We start from the raw sequence: 26,868 nt of genomic DNA on the forward strand, positions 1-26,868 counted from the left end.
TAGTGAACCAAGGAACATTCGGTTAGGTCTGTGTGTGGATGGCTTCACGCCTTTTTCTATATCTGCGACACCATATTTCATGTTGGGCTGTCTTTCTTACACCTTATAATCTACCACCTGAGTTGTGTATGACTAGTCCATATATATTCTTAAATTGTATTATCCCCGGTCCACGTAATCCGAAAAGTTTGATTGATGTATATTTGCAACCTTTGATTGATGAGCTAAAACAATTGTGGTATGATGGTGTTGAAACATATGACATATCAACCAAGCAGAATTTTAATTTGCGTGCTAATTTAATGTGGACTATTAATGATTTTCCTGCGTATGGAATGTTGTCTGGGTGGATGACTGCTGGGAAGCTAGCTTGTCCTTACTGCATGGAAAATAGTAAAGCGTTCACTTTGAAACATGGCCGAAAGCAATCATGGTTTGATTGTCACCGTCAATTCTTGCCTGATGATCATGAGTTTAGAAGGATGAAAAATGCATTCAAAAAGAATAAAGTGGAATATGATTCTCCACCTCCGATACTTTCAGGTGAGGAAATTTAGGAGAGGGTCCAAAACTTCAGTAAAGTTACTGAGGCTCCACCTTATAGATTCCCTGGATATGGTGTTAATCATAATTGGACGAAACAGAGTATATTTTGGGAGTTGCCTTATTGGAAGGATAATCTTCTCCGACACAACCTTGATGTCATGCATATTGAGAAGAATTATTTTGATAATTTGTTCAACATAGTGATGGATGTTAAAGGTAAGACAAAAGATAACCCGAAGGCTAGAATGGACTTACAAGAATATTACAGGCGGCCTGAATTATACTTGCAGACATCAAATAATGGAAAGGTGTTCAAGCCCAAAGCAAGTTACACATTCACTTTGGAGGAAAGATGACAAATTTGTGATTGGGTTACGAAATTGAAGATGCCTGAGGGTTATGCATCGAATCTTGGAAAAAAAGTAGTTATGGAGGTAGGGAAGTTGAGCCATTTGAAAAGTCATGACTGCCATGTTTTCATGGAGACCTTAGTGCCTATTGCATTTTGTGGTTTGCCTGAAAGAATCTGAAAACCCATCACAAAGATTAGTTTTTTTTTCAAAGACTTGTGTTCTACCATATTAAGGGAAGAAAACCTACTACGGATGGACCAGAACATCCGTGTAATTTCTAGTAAGATGGAAAAAATATTCCCATGTGGTTTCTTTGATGTGATGGAACACCTTCCAATACACCTTGTACACGAGGCACGACTTAGAGGGTCTGTTCAATGCAGATGGATGTATCCCTTTGAGAGGTAATATTATAAGTTTGATGTAATATTCTATTTTATTTGAATGTTCTTGGCTAACATGAGATTATGTAGGACAATTGGCAAATGCAAACAATTTGTTAAGCAGAGGAATAAGATTGAAGGATCTATATGCGAAGCCTATCTTGCAAAGGAAACTGCACATTTTTGTTCTTATTATTTTGAGAGTAACGTGCCATGTTCTAGGAATAGGCCCAATAGGCACACGGTCGAATGTGTGAATGATCCATTATATCCACCAATGTCCATATTCAATCAACCAGGCCGATGTTCTAAGGATGTTAGAAAGAGAAGTTTGAGTGATATGGAGTACAAGTCAGCTACACTTCATGTGTTGCTAAATTGTCCCGAAGTTGTACCATTTCTCAAGTAAGTATTGATTTATTAGTTATCAAAATGTAAAATTTACTGTGACTACATATTGATGCAACTACTAAAAATATTTGATATGTCACAGTCACTTCGTGGGTCAATTTGGCTATGATGCTGTATATACGAGATTTGATACGTGGTTCAAACAGTTTGTAAGTGTGTGTGTGTGTGTGTGTGTGTGTATATATATATATATATATATATATATATATATATATGTAGTGAATGTATAAAAATTGATTCATAAGTTGTGCTAACTTATGAATTTTTTTAACTCTATGTAGGTAAATAATCCAAATAATGGTGTAAATCAATTTTTGAAAGATATATCTTGGGGACCTGGGCTTCAGGTCACAACAATGTCTAAGTACATAGTGAATGGTTATAAGTTTCATACAGAGAATTGCTCTAAAAATAAAAATAGCAACAACAGCGGGGTGTGGGTTCAAGGTAGTGATGGCAACCAAGTTGGAGATATTGATTATTATGGTGTGGTCAAAGAAATATTATAACTAGAATATACAGGTTGGCCATATAAGAAATTGATACTCTTTAGATGCAAGTGGTTTGACCCAAATCCAACAAGAGGTACAAGAGTACACAACCAATACAACATAATTGAGGTTAATCATACGAGGGAGTATGATCGCTATGATCCTTTCATAATTGCACATAACGTTAGGCAAGTGTATTATGCTCCTTATCCATTGCGACGGAATAAGTCCGATTGGTGGGTTGTAATAAAAACTAAGCCTGTAGGTAGGGTGGAAGTCAAGAATGTGTTAGATGTTGTAATCAAAACGATATCTCCAATGTTCACCAAATAGTGGACGATCAGTTAGAAAATGATTTGGAACATCCTGAACGCATATTGGAAGAAGTTGATATAAATGAAGTAAAAATTATAGAAAATGAGGACGAAGAATCAACTGATGAAGTTCAAACAAGTGAGGACGAAGAATTCTCGGACGAGGAACAATACGTCGATGAGGATTAAAAAGTTGGTTTTTTAAAGCACTCTCGTTTTATAGCTACTTTCTTATATGTTTCAATCTAAATGTGTATTATATTATGCAGATGGCAGGCAAAGGTCAAGGTAACAATGACCCTACTTGTTCTCGGGGTCGAGAAAAGGGTAGGAAGGGAAAGAGGAGGGTAGAAAATAATACTCCCTCTTGTCCACCCTTTTCAGAGATGCCTATGTCTTATTCTCCACCACACGGCTATACTGAGCTACCACAGCATCACGAGCCGTACACCTTCATTCAGACACCCAGTCTTCCATCACAGGGCCATAGGACTATAAGTCCGACATACAGTCCAGCTGCCTCACAGCCATCTGCATCACATCCACATGGATCACATCCCTACATATCACAGCCACATGGATCGCATTCATCCATGTCACAGCCACTCGGGTCACAGCCACTCGGGTCACAGCCATCGGTATCACATCCACTTGGGTCGCATCCAGCTATGTCGCAGTCACAGGGATCGCAACCATCTTCATCATCGACTCCATCTATTGCAGGCCTTCGCCTGCGAGGCAGTAGCTCTGACCAGCCTACACCGTATTCACATGCCTCTGATACACATGCTTCGGATGGTGATGACGAGGTAGTGCATTATGATCGATATGGCAGGATCATCATAGTCCCTGAGGGTGATGGGTAAGTGTTATTCATTATTTTTGCGTCTATTGATTTGTAACATTTTTACTAAGATATTAATGTGTTTTTATTGTTAAATTGCAGGTTCAGGCTGGGTAATAAGACTACGAGGATAATCACCAATGCCATCAGAAAGCTTTATGATGGCCCTTATGTGACTTGGACTGATTGCCCATTCTCACTGAAGGAGCAAATTTTCAATCAATTTAAGGTATAAATGTTCTTTTAAACAGTTTAATAATTTATATTTATGATGTTTCCATCTAATATTTAACTTTTAAAATACAGAGCAAGTGTGTATGGGAAGACCGCTATAGCACGGAAGTGACTACAAATTTTCATCATAAAGCTCGCCAGAGATTGGCGGATGCTTTCTCGGATGCTAGAAATAAGAACAAGAGGCCTGGCTGGTTACTTGAGAATTTGTGGAATGATTTGCAAAGGCAATGGCTTACCGCAGAGTTCTTAGAGAGGAGCGAAAAAGGAAAGAAAGCTCGCGCATCCAAGAAGGGAGGCTCCTTGCACACTGAAGGTGCGATCAGCCTAGGGACAATAAAAAGAAGATTGGTACGTAATTGCTTAAATTATTTTACTTTTCTAAGTATATCTATTCTGTTTATTAACTAAATTAATTTATTTTCAGGAAAAGAAGTATGGGCGTCCAATGAGTCATGATGAGCTATTCAAGGAGACACATATTGTGAAGAAGAAGAAAGAGGGGGACCAAGATTGGTGGGTTGAGGACCGGGCCTCGACTGCATATGTAAGCTTTCAATTTTCTTTAAGTATTATAATTTACTTTTATAAACAACTTGAAATACTGATTTAATTTAAAATAATATAGGGTCGCTACCAAAGTAACGTGGAGGAATTCATCCGTAGTCATCCAGCTGGTGAATCGGGTGAGCCAACCCAACCTTCGGACGAGGATGCTGAAAGAATATGGTTGGAGTCTGTTGGCGGTCCAAAATGGGGGAAGGTATACGGGCTTCCTACTAAAAACTTCCATCGCTATAAGTGTGGAATGCGAGGAATAGGGACTTCCTCGCAAGACGAGCAACTTAATAGGGAGAGCCTCTCCGCTATGCGGGAGATAGTGACAAAGCTCACATCAGAGCTAGAAGCGGCCAAGGAAAGAGAAAGGCTTAGAGATTCTCAATTCCTTGGCATACAAGCTCAGATCAGAACTCTCCTATCTAGTGTAGCTTTTCCGTTGCTCCGATCTCGTGAGTCATCTCCAGAGGGTCGACCTCCACGTGATCGTTCCTCCCGTCCTGCTCATGATCGTTCCTCCCGTCCTGCTCGTGATCGTTCCTCCTGTCCTCCCCGTGATCGTGCTTCCCGTCCTCCACAAGACCGTTCTCTATATCGTCTTATAAATGAAAGTTCATCAGACGGTGAAAATGATGTTGTAGAAAATACCCCTTGACTTTTATATACTTTGAACTAGACAAATAGAACCAGTTTTGAACTAGTTGTAATTAGTTTTAACTTGGTTTTGGATTTTTATGTTCAATTGAACTTTAATTTGTTAGTTTTAAAGTATTTATTGAATGTTTTGGTTGTTGTTGTTGTGTTGTTGTTGTTGTTGTTGTTGTTGTTGTTGTTGTTGTGTTGTTATTGTTGTGTTGTGTTGTCGTTGTTATTAGGTGTATTGGTATGCTGGCAAGTGGTGTAGCTGCCAAACCAGGCATTTTATGCCAAAATTAAACCCAGAAAAACCGACCAAAGTTGGTCGATTTTTAATTCCAAAATACCGACCAAAGTTGGTCGGTTAATGAACATTGAATTCCCAGAATTCAACATTACCGACCAACTTTGGTCGGTATTTTGCCTGCACTATTGAGATTACCGACCATAGTTGGTCGGTAATGTTTAATTTTAATTATTTTAAAAAAAAATATATTTTCAATTACCGACCAAAGTTGGTCATTTTTTTTTAATTTTGATAATTAATAAAAAAAACATAATTTAGTTAAACTGACCAACTTTGGTCGGTAAAATTAAATTAATAAAATATGTTTCCGACCAAAGTTGGTCGGTAAGTAATTAAACTTGTGAGATGGTCGTTTTAAGCTACCGACCAAAGTTGGTCGGTAATTTTCGACCAACTTTGGTCAGTAAGCCATTCCGACCATCAAAACACCGTCCACACCGTAATGGTCACGTTTTGGTCGGTAATTGGCCATAACCGACCAACGTTGGTCGGTTTTTTTGGCCGGTTTTTAGCGAATTTCTAGTAGTGACAGGGATTGGAGTTAAACAATATTTTCGTAGCTTGTAGCTAGAGTGCTAACCAAGATGATCAACAATTGAGATTATATGATTAAGAACTAAAATTAACTAAGACTCTAGATCTAATTGACTAATGACAATTGAACAAAAGTAAGCAAAGAAGATATCAATGGGAGAAAATAGGGGCTAATTGGATAGGTGCAATATAATTGTCTGGGATTTAACTCTCATTAATTCACTTCTAATATTCAAGTGAGTCTCTCGAATTCACTCAATTATTAGTTCAAACGTTTAGTAGAAACTCCTCTCTCGATTAAGTCTCAACCTCACAATATGAACCAATTTATGCTCGGTGAAGATATGCACGAATTCGTAGTGGATTGGTCTTTAGGAGAACCTCTTTCGATTATCCTCCTAACTAGTTCTAAACAATACTTCAACTAGTCTCTTTCGATTACTAAGAAGAATCAATGAATTCAACCAACAAGATGATGCAAAAACATCACAAGTTATGCCTCTCCCGATTACATGAACATGTGAATATAGATGCAATAACTAAAATACCCAAAACAATTCAATACATAAAAACTAGAGCTAATATCCACAAACAATCATCAAAAAACCAAATCCATCAATCCCTAAAGAGAACTACTACATAGATATGGAGTAATCCATCACAAATATAAAGAAAAGCATTAATCGATCCAAACTCTTGTCCTGAGTGAGGATTGAATGATGAACCCCTTGTGATTTGGCTTCTCTACCTTCTCCCTAGCCTCATTAGGTCTTAGATATGTCAAAAAGTCCAGAAAATACCATTTTCCATGTATTTATACCAAGTAAGGTCGGGCCCAAATGAAATCACCCTTTCCTAGCCGAAATAGGAAAACTTGCAAACTTATTGTTTTTAATGCGTCGCACTGTGCATAGCATAGTGCCTTTTCCTGACAGAGCCCAAAAACCCAGTCTCTGAAGTGTGCTATTTTCTGACAGATGTTTACACTTATGCGTCGCACTGTGTGTCGCCCAGTGCACCGCACCAGTGCATTTTTTTAGCAGATTATTCTTTCTTGAATTTTGACGCCCGGAAGTGATCCTCGACCCCCGAACACGATTTCGGCTGATTCCTTTGGGATTTTACTCACACTTCAAAGCTCCAATTAGCTTGATTTAGTTCCATAACATCTACATAGCTCGGAATCACTCCTACAAGGCATAAAATACACAATTAGTACAAAACACTAGCAATTAACGTTCAAACTCAATTAAAGTGCAGTAAATTGGAATGTAATAAGCGACTAAAATATGAGATTATAGCCTACTATCAACACCCCACACTTAAACCATTGCTCTTCCTCGAGCAATCACACCACACTTTATATAGACACAACCTTACTAAGCAACTCTCCTAATTCATTACATCAAGAATATTTAAAATAGACTAAGCACAATAGTGTAACATCTCCACCTCAAGAATTGACTCAAAAGCACCATGCATTATTTACAACTCACTCACTTACTCTAACATAGAGGTCAACAACATTGCCTTTCCTTCATGAATCAAGTGCCTTACAATAATAGAGAGTAGTTCCACGCACAATAAAAGTTAAGAATAATTAGGAATTCAAGATAGAAAGTATTCACTTACCCTCAAAAACAACATTCATATGACACAAAAGATGTACCATACGCTTGCCCGTAGTGTACTACTCAACTAATCGAGCTCATTCAGTCAAGGATCAACTAGGACTTTAAATGGTTTGTAATGTAGGCTGCGGAACGGGTTGGATACATTTAAATATAAGAGTGACTACACCTCCCTAAGAACTTTTAATGCATACAATTTTACATTCAAAACCCCACACTTATGTCGTACCATATTCCACCTTATCATCAATATGCATTAACTCCCTATTCTTTTAGCACAATTACATCAATAGTTACCACTTATCAAAGAATATTTTGCACAACAATACAACTATATTTTTCTTTCTTTTTTCAATTCAAGAGGCTTTTACTTTTTCAAAACCGTGCACCTTTCTCCTTATTTCATTTGTTCCACTCAAAAACTAAACCAACCACCCCACACTTCAACTTGTATAACGTTCATAATGATTTCAAGTGCTCAACAGAGGTATAAGGTTCAAATATATGGTCAATTCAAACAAATGGGTAAGGCTTGTAATATGGTTGCCAAAGAAACAGGATTACAGGCTCAAAGGGGTTAACTAAGATACATAATAATTAGGTGGGTAATTGAATATAACTGGCTCAACAAAGAAATGCCCATATAACTTCCAAGACTGAATAAAACAACTATTTCGCTTTGCAAACACACTGGGCAAGTTCTAGACATCAAATGCAATGCACAGAATAACACAAAAACCTCACACACACATGACACATAACTCACTCAAGATTGGATGATCAAGACTCTCTAGTCAAAGCAGTTAAGCAAAGTTAAACTAATACAATTTAAGGTGCTTATGCAAGAGTAAAAAATTGAGCCTAAGCGTCACAACTAAAGCACTCACTATTCTCAAGGCATAATAAATTCAAGAGATATTTCTTCCAATTAAAATCATAGAACAAGGTTTCCTACTTCTAAAAATAAAAACTAACTACACCCGCTTCAAACAAAACCCTTGGAAAAGAACCGCAACACAAAGAAAAATCAAGGAGGAATTATTAAACTACCTAACAAAAGAAAATCTTTTTGTCTTTTTCTTTTGACTTAAATCTCTCAAGAAACCTGTCGAATGATATCCATCGTCGGGATAAGTCAAAATTTTAAAATTTTTATGTTTCTTTTTTCAATTTTACAAAACAAAAGCTAAAACTAACATAAAACATATAATTATCACCTACCCCACACTTTAAGTTGTGTCATGTCCCCATGATACACAAATAAAAAGCATAAGGTTGAGTAAACTTCCCTGAATATCTAGTAGGGGTCTGAGTCGAAGTCGGGCTCCATTCCACGCGCCCGAACCAGTGCACACATCCATGCAGACAACTTCTTCTCAGCCTTTTTGGGTTACACCCCACACTTATCTTTTTCACTCGTTGTAGACTTTTCTTTCAAACTCTTCACCTTCCACTCAACACTCATAGCTGGCTTGTCATGCCCCAAAAACCGAGGAGCGCGACCAGCACTTAACCGAGTAAACCCGACCGAGCAAGTCTATTAGATTTCCTTCTACCCAAATTTATTCATGAATAAAGAGAATATATATATATCTCTTCATTAATCAAACAATAAAGTGATCACGTCTGCAATACCAATTTCTTAACATTAGTTACTTCATTTTTAAAGTCTTAATTCCACGCATTTTTCATAATATGAAGTGGAAATATTAATTCAAATACAACATAACGAGTTTGACTTCCCAGCAACAATATACAACCCACACTATGTCTACGGTTCCTCTATAAATAAAGAAAAGTACAATGATAATACGGGCAACAAGGCCCCGACTATATCTCTAATAGAATACACAAAGTACAAAAGATGCATGACCCTGAAGTGGGGCTCACCAAGTCAGCTGGGAAGAAGGTGTACTGCTATCACTCATCAATGTATCCTGCTGTGGAACCACCTGCATCTATTTAATGATGCAGTGCCCCCGACAAAAGGGATGTTAGTACTGTCGAATAACACTAGTATGTATAACTAAACACCCTTTCAATAGAATGACAAATAATACAAACAAGATTATCATAATATTAATGGAAGCCTTAATCAAAATCAAATCTCAATTTAGGATCAAGACAGTGTTTCAATTAATTTTCATATCTCACATTGGGAGATTTTTAGTATCGATATACCATTGTTCACAATACCATTATTCACAATACCCGTACCACCGTACTCTCAGCACGGAGTCCGATCACGACCCGATCGGCTAGGCTATCTCATTAGAGACATAAACCACACTTACTCTCAATATCAATACCATCGTCTTTAATACGTAGTCCTATCACGACCCGATCAGCTAGGATACCCATTAGGGACATCGACCACAATCACAATTTCAATTACAACTTCCAGCACAATCACCACCATGTGTGCGACATGGTGTCCGATCACGACCCGACCGGCTAGGCTGTCTTAATCGAGACATCAACCTTTTTATATCAATCATCGCATTTCATATTACTTTCACATCCTTTCATTTCATTGGCACTAATGGCCATAGTTATAAGATCATTCTTGGCACATTGGCCATATTTAGTATTTCATGCTCACCTTTTCCCTTTCTAACTTCAACGTCATTAACAACAACAACAATAATTCAAATCAAGGCATGTAGTACACATGTGAGCATTTAAGAGTTTAAGGCAGATAGAGATTCTTCACAAAATTTGGCATCATAGCCTTCGTTTGAAATTAACTTGAAGTCGATCATTTCTAATGCACAACCCATATTTTTAACACATCCTCAATAGATAATACAACATAAATAAATAATTTGGAATACTTGTTGAACATATATGTTTTAGCCCAATCTTAGTCAGAATAGCCAATTTTATAATGAACCACTCGGGACTTACATAATTCACATGAATATGGTGGGATCCAATTCTAAGAGAAGAGTTTAGCCAACATACCTCAATTAAGATTACTTAAACTCTAAAATATTCCGGAATTCTTAGCATACTTCAATCTATTGTAGAAATATAACAAATTGAATTAAAATTAGAAAGATGGTTATGGTTCTTACTCATTTGAGCATTTTATCAAACACTAGGTGTGAATAAGGTTTCAAGGTCTTTTCATGGAGGATTCCATCATCCCACAACCCAATCTTTACCATTTTTAGCTCAACAATCTTCCTACACCCTTTGATAACACATGCATGTAAAATAAACACACAAATTATCTTGCTAATTACCCATTTTCTAGACAAAATTCGAAATTGAAGGTTAGGGTGTAGAATCTTAACTCTAGTATGAAGACCTAGTGAGTTTCACTTCTTAATCTTCCAAAACTTGGGCAAGAATTGAAGAACAATTATTGAAGAACACCTTCTCACTCTAGGCACTCTCACTCACTCTAAAATATCAGATTATAGCTCAAAAATGGCCCAAAGAGTTTATTTAACGAAGTAGGGTCGGGTTTTAAAAATCCTAAAATGGAGCTCCGGAACAAGGTCTGTGATTGCATAATCGATATGTGTACCGCATATCGGTCTCATAATCGAGGTTCAAAGCTGGCCAAATATCTGCCCCGGTCAGCAGTCACTATGCGGCCCGCAGACCTGTTCTGCGGTCGCATAATGCACAACAGAACGGTTCTGCGATCGCATAATGCACAACAGAATGGTTCTGTTGTCGCATAGTGGCCGCGAAATTGACATCCAAATTGGCCCAATTAACTGCCTCACTCTGCGACCATTGTGCAGTCAGCAGAGTGTTTCTGTGGTCGCATAATGGACCGCAGAAATGCATATCACTGCCAAAAATTTTCCTTTACTTTCCGATGCATTGTTCAACCCAAAAGGTCCGAGCCGTGGTGAGCTTACGAGCCGCGAAGAATTTCTAAAATCCTCAAACACATAAGTCTAGTCTGGAACCATGAAGCATTATTTTCTTTTGCAAAATTTTATGGGGACTTACATGGCTTCTTCTCATTTTGTGCCCCCGTTTCTACATTCATCTCAAAAGTTACAGTCTCCTCCCCTACTCTAAGCATGAGTTTATTATCATGTATGTCTAATATTTCTCTACCCGTTGCTAAAAATGGTCTTCCTAAAATGAGAGGGACCTCCTTATTCTCCTCCATATTTACTACAATAAAGTCCACAGGAAATACAAACTTATCTACCCGCACTAAAACATCTTCCACTATCCCCCCGGGTATCAGAGTTGTTTGGTCAGCCAGCTGCAAAGATATTGGTACCCACATTATCTCTCCAATATCACTCTCCAACTTCCTGTAAATAGACAAAGGTATTAAATTAATTGAAGCACCAAAATCAAATAAAGATTTATCAAAGTTAAGAGTGCCTAAAGAACAAGGTAATGTAAAACTCCCTAGATCTCCACATTTTTGTGGGGGTTTATTTTGCAAGATAGCACTGCAATTCTCTGTGAGTTTAACCACCTTGGTCTCTTCCATCTTTCTTTTCTTTGTGAGGATCTCTTTCAAGAACTTTGCATAAGCTGGCATTTGTGAGAGAACTTCACTGAAGGACAAGTTTACATTAACTTATCTCAGCATATCTAAAATTTCTCAAATTGCTTGTCCAACTTTTCTCTATAGAGAATTTGGGGAAAAGGTAGAGTACGCATGTGCTTGATCACATCATCAGATTCCTCCCTTCTTGAAGTTTCCTCCTTTTTCTTTTTCTCAGCTCCCTTCTTGCCTTTCTTCTTCTCAATCTTTTTATCATCTTCAATTTTTAGCTCCTTTCCACTTTCTTTTCAGGCGCAACTTCTTCTTGAATTAGAGTGGGATCCTTCAACACTTGTCCGCTTCTCAAGGTTACAACATTTACCGTTTCTTTGGGATGCTTTTCTGTGTTAGCTGGCAGAGTAACTGGGATTATCTCAAATAATATAGTTGCAATTTGTCCCACTTGTCTCTCCAAATTACGCAAACCTGTCCCATGTTCCTTGATAGCTACACCATGAGCATCTAATCTTTCATTAGTCTTTACAATAAAGAATTTCATAAGATCTTCTAACCCCAACTGAATTGGTTGTTGAGGCTGAAACTGTGGCCTCTGTTGATTTACAAAACCAGACACTCCTTGAAATCTGGAGTTGTTTTCTTGCCATGCATTTTCTGTACCCCCGGGTGAACTCCATGAAAAACCAGGGTGCTTCTCAACCATTGCATTGAAATTGTAATTACCCACAACATTAACTTCCTCCATTGAAGCTTGACACTCATGAGTAGGGTGTCCTCTTCCATATATTTCACATGCTGCATGAGTCTCATTATGTATTAAAGCTAAGGTTAGCTTCCTTATTTCCTTTGCCATGGCATCAAGTTGTTCCTACACCGATGTGTTAGCATCAACTTGGTGAACTCCAGTTGTTCTTCTTCTTTCAGCAACTTCATACGACCACTAATTTGCATCCTCAGACAACTCATCTAAAATTGTGACTATCTCCTCTGGAGTTTTGTTCATCAATGGACCTCCAGCTGCATTGCTCAATGTCCTGCATGAGGTTGGTGTCAATCTATCCCAAGAATTTTGGAGTTGCATCTAGAGTTCTATTCCACTATGCTGACACTTACGCATTATTTCTTTGAACGTCTTCCACAATTCAAACACCGTTTCAGTCTCATTCTGACAGAAGTTGTGGATTTCCCTTCTAAACTTGCCCGTCTTAGCTGATGAGAAATATTTGTCAAGAAATTTTCTGGTCATCTCATCCCATGTTCTAATTGATCCATTAGGCAAGCTTAGAAGCCAGTGCTTTGCATCATCCTTGAGAGTGAAGGGGAATTCCCTTAAGTAGACTGCATCTTGTGACACACCATTATATTGGAAGGTGTTCATGCTTTCCTCGAAGTCCATTAGATGATTGTTTGGATCTTCCTTCATCTTTTCTCAGAAGACACAGCTGTTTTGAAGGGCTTGAAGCAACCCTTGCTTTAACTCAAAATTGTTGGCTGCAACTGGAGGTGGTCGAATGCTTGACAAACCTTGGTTGTAGACCGGTCTAGAGTAATCACCAAGTGGTCTCCCAGCACCGGGATCTATGTTTCTAAACTGGCCTGCATCCACGGGTCGATTGTGATTAAGTCTGTGACCCGTCTCTTCTTCATAAATACGTTATGCATCTCTAAAAGTTGCTTCTTCAGCATCTCGTGCCACATTTTTTCTTTGTTGGGCTGCTTCTCTCGCCGCCAGGTCCACATTATCTTCACCGTTTCCGGCCATATCTTTGGTTGAGGATTGCCCAACCTTTTCTAACGTCTCGGTGAGATTTCTTTCCTTCTTCAGCTGTTGCAGTTGTTTTTCTATTTCTGGCTCGTATGGTAGCAATTCTTTCCCAGAAGATCGAGTCATGCACCAATCTAACCTGTAACCTGCATACAGTCAAAGAACACCAACCGTAAAAAGGGAAAAACAAAATAAAACAAAAAGAGAAAATTCCTAAATTAGAACTACAAACTATTTCAAATACTATTGATTGCTAATCCCCGGCAACGGCGCAAAAATTTGATGAGCTCAAATAACACACCTAAATATGCTCGCTAGTCAAAGATAGAATAGAAAATTATCATATCTACCAGGATTTGAGTTAAATAGTATATTCGTAGCTTGTAGCTAGATTGTTAACCGAGATGATCAACAACTGAGATTATATGATTAAGAAATAAAATTAACTAAGACTCTAGATCTAATTGACTAATGACAATTGAACAAAAGTAAGCAAAGAAGATATCATTGGGAGAAAATAGGGGTTGATTGGATATGTGCAAGATAATTCTTTAGGATTTAACTCTCGTTAATTCAGTTCTAATGTTCAAGTGAGTCTCTCGAATTCACTCAATTATTAGTTCAAACGTCTAGTAGAAACTCCTCTCTCGATTAAGTCTTAACCTCACAATATGAACCAATTTATGTTCGGTGAAGATATGCACGAATTCGTAGTGGATTGGTCTTTAGGAGAACCTTTTTCGATTATCCTCCTAACTAGGTCTAAACAATAATTCAACTAGCCTCTTTCGATTACTAAGAAGAATCAATGAATTCAACCAACAAGATGATGCAAAAACATCACAAGTTATCCCTCTCTCGATTAAATTAACATGCGAATATAGATGCAATAATTAAAACACCCAACATAATTCAATACATAAAAACTAGAGTTAATATCCACAAACAATCATCAAAACACCAAATCCATCAATCCCTAAATAGAACTACTCCATAGATATGGAGTAATCCATCACAAATATAAAGAAAAGCATTAAACGATCCAAACTCTTGTCTTGAGTCAGGATTGAATGATGATCTCCATGTGCTTTGGATTCTCCCCCTTCTCTATAGCCTCCTTAGGTCTTAGATGTGTCAAAAAGTCCAGAAAATATCGTTTTTCAATGTATTTATACCAAGTAGGCTCGGGCCCATACGAAATCACCCTTTCCTAGCCAAAATAGGAAAACTTGCAAACTTCTTGTTTTTCATGCGTCACACTACTTTTACCTGACAGACCCCAAAAACCCAGTCTCTGAAGTGTGCTATTTGATTCACAGATTTGTACACTGATGTGTCGCACTGTGTGTTGCCCAGTACGCCGCACCAGTGTATTTTTTCAGCAGATTATTCTTTCTTGAATTTTGATGCCCAGAAGAGATCCTCTATCCCCGAACACGATTCTGGCTCATTCCTTTGGGCTTTTACTCAGACTTCAAAGTTCCAATTAGGTCGAATTAGTTCCATAATATCTACATAGCTCGGAAGCACTCCTACAAGGCATAAAATACACAATTAGTGCAAAACACTAGCAATTAATGCTCAAACTCAATTAAAGTGCAGTAAATTGGAATGTAATAAGCGACTAAAACATGGGATTATAACCTACCATCAACACCCCACACATAAACCATTGCTTGTCCTCGAGAAATCACACCACACTTTATATAGACACAGCCTTACTAAGAAACTCTCCTAACTCATTACACCAAGAATATTTAAAATAGACTAAGCACAATAGTATAACATCTTCACCTCAAGAATTGGCTCAAAAGTACCATGCATTATTTACAACTCACTCACTTACTCTAATATAGACGTCAACAAAATTGCCTTTCTTTCAAGAATCAAGTGCCCTCACAATAATAGAGAGTAGTTCCACACATAACAAAAGTTAAGAATAATTAGGAACTCAAGATAGAAAGAATTCACTTACTCTCAAAAACAACATTCATATGCAACAAAGGATGCACCATAAGCTTGCCCGTAGTGTACTACTAAACTAATCGAGCTCATTCAGTCAAGGATCAAATAGGACTTTAAATGTTTTGTAATATAGGATGCGGGACGGGTAGAATACATTTAGATATAAAAGTGACTATACCTCCCTAAGCACTTTTAATGCATACTATTTAACATTCAAAACCCCACACTAATGTCGAACCATATTCCACCTTAACATCAATATGCATTAACTCCCTATTCTTTAAGCATAATTACATCAAGAGTTACCACTTATCAAAGAATATTTTGCACAACAATATAACTATATTTTTCTGTCTTTTGCAATTCTAGTGGCTCTTACTTTTTCAAAACCGTGCACCTTTCTCCTTCTTTCATTAGTTCCACTCAAAAACCAAACCAACCACCCCACACTTCAACTTGTACTACGTTCATAATGATTTCAAGTGCTCAAGAAAGGTACAAGGTTCAAATAGATGGTCAATTCAAACAAATGGGTAAGGCTTGTATTGTGGTTGCCAAAGAAACAAGATTACATGCTCAAAGGGGTTAACGGTACATAACAATTAGGTGGGTAATAGAATATAACTGGCTCAACAAAGAAATACCCATATCACTTCCAAGACTGAATAAAACTACTATTTTGCTTTGCAAACACACGGGACAAGTTCTAGACAATAAATGTAATGCACAGAATACCACAAAAACCTCACACACATATGGCACTTAACTCACTCAAGACTGGATGATCAAGACTCTCTAGTCAAAGCAGTTAAGTAAAGTTAAACTTATACAATTTAAGGTGCTTATGCAAGAGTCAAACACTGAGCCTAAGCGTCACAACTAAAGCACTCACTATTCTCAAGGCATAATAAAATCAAGAGATATTGCTTCCAATTCAAATCATAGGACAAGGTTTCCTACTTCTAAAAACAAAAACTAACTACACCCGGTTCAAACAAAATCCCTAGAAAAGCACCGCGACACAAAGAAAAATCAAGCGGAAATTATTACACTACCTAACAAAAGAAAATATTTTTGTTTTTTTCTTTCGACTTAAATCCCTTAAGAAACCTGTCGAATGATATTAATCGTCGGGAAAAGTCAAAAATTTTAAAATTTTATGTTTTTTTTTCGGTTTTACAAAACAAACACAAAAACTAACATACATACAACATATAATTATCCAACTACCCCACACTTTATATTGTGTCATGTCCCCATGATACACAATTAAAAATCATAAGGTAGAGAAAACTTCGCTGAATATCTAGTCAGGGTCTGCGTCGAAGTTGGGCTCCATTCCTCGCGCCCAAACTGGTGCACACATCCATGTAGACAGCTTCTTCTCAGCCTTTTTGGGGTACACCCCACACATATATTTTCAACTTGTTTTAGCTTTTTCTTTCGGACTCTTCACCTTGCACTCAACACTTGCAGCTGGCTTCTCCTTTTGTGCCCCCGTTTTACATTCATCTCAAAAGTTACAGTCTCCTCCCCTACTTTTAAGCATGAGTTTTCTATCATGTATGTCTAATATTGCTCTACCCGTTGCTAAGAATGGTCTTCCTAAAATGAGAGGGACCTCCTTATTCTCCTCCATATTTACTACAATAAAGTCCACAGAAAATACAAACTTATCTACCCGCACTAAAACATCTTTCGCTATCCTCTCGGGTATCAGAGTTGTTTGTTCAGCCAGCTGCAAAGAAATTGGTGCCGACCGTATCTCTCCAATATCACTCTCCAACTTCCTGCGAATAGACAAAGGTATTAAATTAATTGAAGAACCAAAATCACATAAAGATTTATCAAAGTTAAGAGTTCATAAAGAGAAAGGTATTGTAACACTCCCTGGATCTCCACATTTTTGTGGGAGTTTATTTTACAAGGTTGCACTGCAATGCTCTGTGAGTTTAACCACCTTGGTCTTTTACAACTTTATTTTCTTTATGAGGATCTCTTTCAATAACTTTGCATAAGCTGGCATTTGTGAGAGAACTTCAGTGAAGGCAAGGTTTACATTAACCTGTTTCAGCATATCTAAATATTTCTCAAACTGCTTGTCCAACTTTTCTCTATAGAACTTTTGGGGAAAAGGTAGAGCACGCATGTGCTTGATCACATAATTAGATTCCTCCCTTCTTGAAGTTTCTTCCTTCTTCTTTTTCTCAACTCCCTTCTTGCCTTTCTTCTTCTCAATCTTTTTATCATCTTCAATTTTCAGCTCATTCCCACTTTCTTTTCCAGGCGCAACTTCTTCTTGAATTGGAGTGGGATCCTTCAACGCTTGTCCTCTTCTCAAGGTCACATCATTTACCGTTTCTTTGGGATTCTTTTCAGTGTCAGCTGGCAGAGTACCTGGGATTTTCTTAAATAATATAGTTGCAATTTGTCCCACTTGTCTCTCCAAGTTGCGCAAACCTGTCCCAAGTTCCTTGATAGCTGCACCATGAGCATCTAATCTTTCATCAGTCTTTGCAATAAAGGATTTCATAAGATCCTCTAACCCCGACTGAAATGGCTGTTGAGGCTGAAACTGCGGCCTTTATTGATTCACAAATCCAGGCGCTCCTTGAAATCTGGAGTTGTTTTTCCCATGCATTTGTTGTATCCCCGGGTGAACTCCATGAAAAACCGGGGTGCTTCTGACCCATTATATTGAAATTGTAATTACCCACAACATTAACTTCCTCTATTGAAGTTTGACACTCATGAGTAGGGTGTAAAACACTACCAATTAACGCTCAAACTCAATTAAAGTGCAGTAAATTAGAATGTAATAAGTGACTAAAATATAAGATTATAGCCTACCATTAAAGATGAAGCTGCTCGAGTTCTTTAGTTGTTAGGTTGAGTCTTTTATTCTGATCTGTAACTTATCTGCTTTCATAGAAGTTTTGTATTAAATTATTATTGAGACTTTGTGTTGTTATCTTTCTAGGCTAGAGTTAGTCTAGAAAGGGGTTGCTACAATTGGGTTGATTGTAGGGGCTAGGGTACTAAAGTTAGTTTCCTTGGTTATTGAGTTGTAACCTAAAACTGCTCTTTAAAGTCAGTGGAGATTTGAAAAAATCCTACTGGGTAGGTCGTGGTTTTAACTCCCTTGAGTAAGGAGGTTTTTCACGTAAACATATGTGTTGATCATTTTTTTGCTATTATTCATCCTTGAGTCTGCTTAACTAGTTCAAAGAACCGGGTTCTTTGAAAACCCAAAAATTAGGCAAGACACAATTCAACCCCCTTTCTTGTGTCAAAGTGTAGTCCAAATTAACAATTGGTATCAGAGCAGGTTCTTTCATAAGAGGCTAACACCTTGAAAGGATCTACAATAACTACACCACTAGATTATTAAGAAGGACAATCAACAGTTAGGCCACCATTGTTCAATGAAAAATACTATGGATGGTGGAAGGAAATGATGCATGATTTCTTGGAAGGAGAAGACCTGGAACTCTGAACATTGTTGATAAGGGACCAAAAATCCCAATGTTATTTGATGACAAGGGTGTCCCCACTGGACCAAAGCCTAGGAAAGATATTCTGAGGAAGATGTCAAAGAGTTCAAAAGAATGCCAAATCAATAAATATTCTAATATGTGAAATTGGTCCTGATGAATACAACAAAATATCGTCTTGCAGAGATGCAAAAGATATATGGGATGCCTTGTAGTATGATCATAAAGGTACCTCTCAAGTGAATCAGTCAAGGATTGACATGCTAACAAGGCAATATGAACTGTTCAAGATGAAAAAGAGGGAAACTATCTTGGAGATGTATACGAGGCTCACTTCCATTATCAATGAATTAATATCTCTGGGAAAAGTGATCCCCCGCGACAAAACTGTGAGGAAAATTCTGAGCATACAGCCTTCTTCATGAGACAGCAAAGTAAATGCAATTATTGAAGCAAGGAATCTAAATACAATGACTCTTGATGATTTGATTGGAAATCTGAAATCCTATGAGCTAAAGCTTAATCAAGATTGCTTGGATCGACAAGCTGTTGAACCACGCAAGGCCAAGAACCCAGTGCTGAAGATGATGATATGGCATTGCTGACTCGACACTTTTAGAGAGCAATAAAGAATGGTGGTTTCTTGAAGAAGGGTAGCTCATCAAAATCCAAGACTATGGAGAATACCAATTATAATAATTGTGGTGATGGATGCTACAAGTATGGAAAGAAAGACCACTTCATCAAAGACTGTCCCCTATGGGAAATTGAGTGGAAAAAGAATAGTTCCAATAAAGGAAAGCAACAGAAGAAAGACCGGGTTCCCGGACGTAGAATAACTAACAAGGCAATGGAAATATTTGGGAAAAAGGTCATAGTTGCCATGCAGTCATCCTCAACTGACGAGTCTAATGATGATGGTGATGGAAGTGAAGGTGAGGATCATTCATTGATTGCCAAAGAGCATAGTGACTCAGAATCAAAAGATATCTTGGCATTGATGGCAAATTCAGACTCTGGCGTTGATGAGGAAGAAGAACCCGAGGTAAGATTTCAAGACATCAAGGACAGAATTCACACCTATTCTAAAAATAAACAAATTTATATGTCAGCTATTTTAATTGATGCATATCTGAAAATTTCTGAAGAAAATGAGCAATTAATGACTGAATACACATCACTTAGACTTCAATACAAAGATCTAGAAATAAGTAGAGAAAATATTAAGGTCTTTGTCGTAGATCTCAAGGACCAGATTCTTTTGTTAGAAGATGAAAAGACTGCATTAGAAATATAAAATAATAGATTGCTCAATGCACCAAATAAAGGTAAGGAGCCAACCACCGAAATTCAGGAGAAACTAGAAAGTATACTAAAGGAGAAATTCAGGAGAAACTAGAAAGTATACTAAAGGAGGCCAACAACAAACTTCTAGTGGAAGCTAAAAATGCTAGGATACTTCAAGAAAACCTAGATAAGGCCAAGTTTGAATTAGAAAAGAACTTGAAATGGACAAGGTCTTCCTAGATAATGTTTAAGATGGATGAAAATCATAGTAACAATAAAAGGGGTCTATGACATACTAAGGCTAAAACTTCATACAACCCACATAGCAAGTATGTAGACATTCCTGACAATCATTTGTGCACTCACTGTGGAAATAATGGATACTTCAAGGAAACATGCCCATCAAAAATAAAAGCAAGTCTAGAAATGTCGCATATGTTGAGAAAAGAAAATCAGTGAAACCTGGTCCTTCACAGAAGGTTAATAAACTGTCAGGATGGACAAAAAAATATGTTATTCATCCTTTTAATCAAAGAAAGGGACTCAAGCTAGTCTGGATTCCTAGCAAAGTCTTACATATGTCGTAAGGATCACGTTGATGTGTTCACTTCTTGATTTTGAGTTGCGCATGATGGACTTGCTTCAAAACTCTAAGGAATTTCTTAGAGAGTTATGGAAGCTCTGCTTGGGTGTGAATTTGTTGGAAAATAAGGAAAAAGAAGACTAAGTCTTCTATTTATAGTAAGGTTGAAAAGTCGACCACATGTGTGCTTCACCGGCCCTTCTTCCGATGCTCATATCTCTTTATTGAGATGTCGTATAAATGAACGGTCAAGAATTTTGAAAACTTCATTCTATGATATTCAAATTTATGAAGAAAATAGAGTTCTGAAAATATTGAGTATTTAGGGGTTGGGGGGAGGGGATGGGAGCATAGGAAACATGGGGATTTGGGGGGGGGGGGGGGGGGCGATAAGGAAAGCAACATAAAAATTATTTTTCTAAAAAATATTTTCTACTCTCTAAACAATAGAAAATAGTTTTCGGAAAAGTTTTTCAGCCACCAACCAAACATAGGAAAATAAGTGATAGAATCACTCATTTTTCAAGAAAACATTGTCTAGGAAAATATTTTTCAGGGAAAATATTTTTCTTCGTACCAAACACACCCTTAGTCCTGAATTTCAAATTAGCAGCTCAAATATTTAGGGCTTGTTATGAAACAATAAAGAAGAAGAAGAAGAGTATTGCAGAGATAAGAGAGAGAATTCTTATTGATATGGGATTATTTACAATGGAATAAAACCCCTCTATTTATCGGAAAAAAATGACTTAGCCACCAAGTAACAAACCCTAAAATCTCTCTAAAGTATAGACATTCACCTTAAAAACAATTCTATTTATAACACTCCCCCTTGAATGTCTATTCACCAGATAATGTATTTCGTTAAAAACTTAACTAAAATAAAACCCAGTGGAAAAAAAATTCTAGAGAAAGAAAAAAAGTACACGTGTTTAGAAATATGCCTTTTGGTTGCCTCGTTAAAAACCTTCCAAGGAAAACCCAGTGGCACAAAACCTTGGAAGGAAAAAAGAGTACAACGCGTATTAACTCCCCCTAATGAGACAATCAATTCACATCTTTGAGCCTTCACATTCTAATCTTGTGCACCAACTTCAAAAGATTGTTGGTAGAGATTTGATAAACAAATAAACCATATTAACTTAAATGAATATGTCGCACCTTGAGATCATTCCCGATAGAGATGAATTGTCTTCATATGATGTTGTTGGAATCGTCATTTCAATATCATCACATAGGGACAAAAACTCTGGCTATCATATTATCATGCATATAGTTATAGCAAGATGCAAGAGGCTTCTGGCTTCGATTCCGATTCCCCGCAGTCATGTCCTTTCTTCGTTTGCCCCATCGCGAAATCGGGGTACTCACCAGCCTCGGTTTTTACCTGTATACAGATAGTCCCTCATTTCTCAATGAGTAGGTTTGCCGAAATGATGGGAAACGATAGATGTTATTCGATTCCTTCTTTCGTATGTTACGTTGAAGGAGTCAAAACGTCCCGTCAGTCGCATCGCTATAACTTCGTATACGTGTCAATCATCGACTGGTTGCCGCCGAAAGCAAAGCGTCGCTTGTTTCACTATAAAAGCTTTCATCCTTTGTTTTTTTTCTACTTTTCGACCAAGCATTTACCTTCGAGCTTCCCAGCTAGCTTCAAACTTCTTTCAAAACTTCATATCTTCATCCTTGTTTTTCAAGTTTCATAGTGATTTCCTGGTTTTTACCCATATTTCCTTCAAATATTCATACTCTGTTCTTCATCCTTCAAACTCGTTCTTTCAAACCTTCATATTCTTACTTTAAATTTTCAAACTTCTCCAGATAACAATGGCTAAAATATCCAAATCTGTTCCTCAACAAGTTGCCTCTTCATCTTCCCAACCGACCGCCGGTATTGAGGTGGTTTCCCCTGAAGTAGTTGTCCTCGGAAGTAGTTGTCCCCTTGAAAGTGATTATTCCCGAGGGCTGTTCAATTGCAGAAAACTTTGAGGTTGAGAAACCCTCTCGCAAACAGGACTAGGGTGAAGGAGCATCAAGGTACATATGCTCCATGACCGAAGACGTCCTTCCCGTGGTCCGAAAAGACTGTAATTGGTAAGGCAATGATGTAGTAGTCCCCGGGCCCGAGAACGCCATTACTACCCACGTGGAGGGGTACTTCAGTGTTTACACTTACCCCTTCACACTGGGCCCGGTGGACCCGATTGTTCTATATTTTTGCAAGAGGTACGAGGTGTGCCTCGGGCAAATCCATCCAGCTCTATGGAGGATCGTGATCCTCCTTCGCTACTTCATGAACAAGACCGAGTCTCGCCGGTTCACCATCGATCATCTACTCCATTTAAACAATTCCCAAATTTTCTGAGGGGGACTGATCAAGCTTACTCATCGGGACCAGCAAGGCCCCCTTTTCGAGCATTGACGAAGATCGAGATCGGGGCTGGCAAGGATGCTTCATTCGGGTGAAGACCGAAGACTTGATTCCCCCCGAGTTCATGCCTTTCCCTGAGAAGTGGAATGCATCTCGTAAGTGCAGTCTCTCCTTAAGTGTAAATATTTTTTTTATTTCTCTCTTCTTAAGTCTCGCTAGACTCGAGAGGTCGATATGGAGACTTGGGGTAGGACTCCCCAGGATGTCGGCTCCACTCCAAAGGAAGCGCCCGATCTAAGAGAAATTGCGGGGACACCCTCCTACACCGAGTCCATGCTCAAGGAGGCTCATGCGGGAATGGAGAAGTCCAATGAAGGGGTCCATGGCGCAGACGATCCCCTTCATTCCTTTTTTGATGGCTTGGACTCGTCCGCTTTGGAAGATATTTCCGGGCTGGGTGACCTGGAAGTTCCGAAGAAGGACACTCCTTTGGAACTTGGCGGGTCGAGTTCGAACCCGAAGTTGATTAATCAATTCCCTGCTCCGAGTGTGAACCCCGATCGCAAGAGATCAGTTATTCTTACCATCCCAGAGGATGTCCGAGTTTTATCTGCTCCCGTGGAGATAGCCAGCTACATTTTATACTCGGTGACCGAGGAGGACCAGGCAAAAATGAACAAGGTGAATGTGCCGTGCCTTTTCAATGAGGCGTAGCAGGCGCTGAACCAGGTAAGGAATCATTACATCCCTTCGAACTTTACTTAGGTTTTGATATTTCTCATGTTTTCATCTCTTTGAAGGCCTCGGTACTTCATCACGAGAGCTTCCTTCGGTACCGGGTCAAGGGGTCAGTAAGCACCTTCAGGCCTAGTTGGATATGGCTCAGAAAGAAGAATCAATCCGAAGGCGAGAACACGCCGACTTGGTTGAAAAGCTAAAGGTCTTTGAAGTTAGAAACAAGGAACTGATCATTGTGGCTAATGACAATACCTCGCATATCCAGCAGAAGATCGACCAGATCGACCAACTCCGATAGGATATGGACGAGATCCAAGTCATGGCCTATGGGTAGAAGAGCAAGATGGATCTGCTGGCCTCGGAGAAGGAAGCCGCCCATGCGAAGCTGTCTTTGGTACAGGTTCAACTTCGGGTGGCAAAGGAGAAAGCTGATATAAATGGGCTCAACTAAATGAGGATCTCCAAGCACAGCTAGGCTCGGCCTTCACAGAATGAGACGCCCTTGGTAAAGAGTTCGAAGCAATGAGGTCCAAGTTAGAGAGCACCTCGGCCGATGCTGGAGAGATGGTGGCCCAGTACAAGGCTAATGCCGAAGAAACCAATGCCCACCTGAAGAGAAATGTCGAATACGTGAGACGGCTATCTCGAAGGGAGACCCTCGAAGTGATCCATGACCGAGGCTTCGACCTGTCTGTCGAGATCGAGGAGGCAAAATGATTTGAGGCCGAGGCGAAGAAACTAGCCGAACCTGAAGGTGAAGAGGGCTCTAAATGCCCCGATGGTTCTGGTGATGAACAGGCTCCGGTGAAGATCATGTGTGAATGACTTAGGATTTTTTAGTTTTTGTGTACATATGTTTTGTTACTTTTGAGGCCGTTTTTGTTGGGCCCTTGTAAAGATATTCCGGAATATATATAATTTCCCCTTTTGGAAATTTCAACTTTTTAGCAACTTTTGACAATTTCCACTCTTGCAAATATTTCTGATGCCTTAGCATGTAATCAAATGTATTAATAGGTCATTTGTTTTTCGGAGGTCCAAACAGAACCTGACCTCGATGCAAGCTTTTATTTGCTCGAAGCTTTGAAAACTCGGAGTGACCGAAAGTTTTCCAAAAATACTTAAGTGTTCTTAGACGATGTTTTTGCCGAGGGTAACCTTTTGGAAGGTTTTGAATATTTATTGAAGGCCTTACATTTCGATTACATTTTGATTACGGGCGCTACCTAATAGGTTTTGTGCCTCCGAGTTTCAATAAGATGAGTTGCCTAAACTTATTTCGGAATACAGTCCCCGAGTGGGGGTAGCCCTTGGGATCGGATACGGGTAGTCCCTGGGCTTGATAGTCCTTGGGTAGGGATATCCCTTGGGCTCGATGCTTCAAGAGGCAAAAATATGTAATAGCATGGTAGAAAATTTCTTTCATTTTTGTGTGTAAAGTACACGATTGAAAGCTTGTAAAAGCTCGCATTGTGGCTAAGGTGGCATATGCGGGCATGATTCACTTGACCTTTTGGAACTTATAATAAATCCTAATCACAGAGCCTAAGCTGTTCGAGTACAAGGTTTCCTTCTTTCCTTGCTAAGAAGTTTGACCTGAGGGTGATGGCCCCCAGTAATCTAGGCCGATCTTGAGAGGGCTCAGATACTGTTGATGAGACCACTGACTCTGATTTAAAACTGGTCTTTCATTCTAAGTTAGCAAGATTTACTGTCGCCTTGTTAAAAACCTTGCCAGAAAACCCAATTGGGATAAAACCGGTTCAAGGGTAAAAGAATGCAACATGTGCTTTCAGACCTAATAGTCTCATTTTCCTATGGTTGTTGCCTGCAAATGTTAGTTCGATTCACTATATTATATAAAGGTGAATGATATTGTACCTTTGCAGTAGTACCGTTTTAAGTGTGCCACGTTCTAGTTGTTCGGTAGATGTGCACCGTTTCCTCCTTCGAGTTTGTATGAGCCTTTACCGGTAATCCCAATAACTCAATATGGTCCTTCCCAATTCGACCCCAGCTTCCTCTCGTTTAGGTTCCGGGTGTGTAGTATTATTTTTTTAATACCAAGTCCCAGATATTAAAGTGTCGGATGTTGGCTCTTCGTTTGTACTATCTTTCTATCTGCTATGTATGTGAGGCCAATCGGACTAGCGCGGCCTCGCTCCTTTCATCAAATAGTTCTAGCCTCGTGCTAATGGCCTCACCGTTTGATTATTCGATCGCATATCGGAATATAAGGCTTAATTCTCCTATTTTGACCGGTATTAGTGCTTCGTCACCGTAGACCAATGAAAACAGAGAGGCCCTGGTACTAAATTTCGAGTTTGTACGGTGTGACCACAAGACTTTGTGCAGAATTTCCTTCCATTTCCCTTTGGTGTCAGTCAACCTTTTCTTTAGGTTTTGAAGTATGGTCTTGTTTGTTGATTCCACCCGCCCGTTCCTGCTAGGGTGATAGGGTGTTCGAAAAAATTGTTTACCTTGCTGCCGATGAACGTCTTCCCTTTATCACACAATATCTCGGCCAGTATCTCAAACCTGCATATTATGTGGTCCCAAATGAAGTTAACAACTTTTTTTCCCAAACCTTCTCGAACGCTTGAGCTTCAACCTACTTAGAAAAATAATCGGTTATAAATAGTATGAATTGAGCCTTACCAGATGCCCATGGTAGAGGACCGACGATGTCCATTCCCCACTTCATGAACATCCAAGGTGACAAGACCTAATGTAGTAGCTCTCCAGGTTGATGGATCATCGGTGCATGCCTCTGACAGCCGTCGCATTTTCGTACAAAGTCCCTTGCATCTTTCACCATGTCGATCCAGTAATAGCCAGCCCTAATTATCTTATAAGCTAAAGATTCTGGCCCCGAATGGCTTCCGCAGGTGCTTTCGTGAACTTCCCTCAAAACATATTCAGTATCTCCCG

The sequence above is a fragment of the Nicotiana tomentosiformis genome, chromosome 4 (assembly GCF_000390325.3).
Source record: "Nicotiana tomentosiformis chromosome 4, ASM39032v3, whole genome shotgun sequence".
Taxonomy (NCBI): Eukaryota; Viridiplantae; Streptophyta; class Magnoliopsida; order Solanales; family Solanaceae; genus Nicotiana; species Nicotiana tomentosiformis.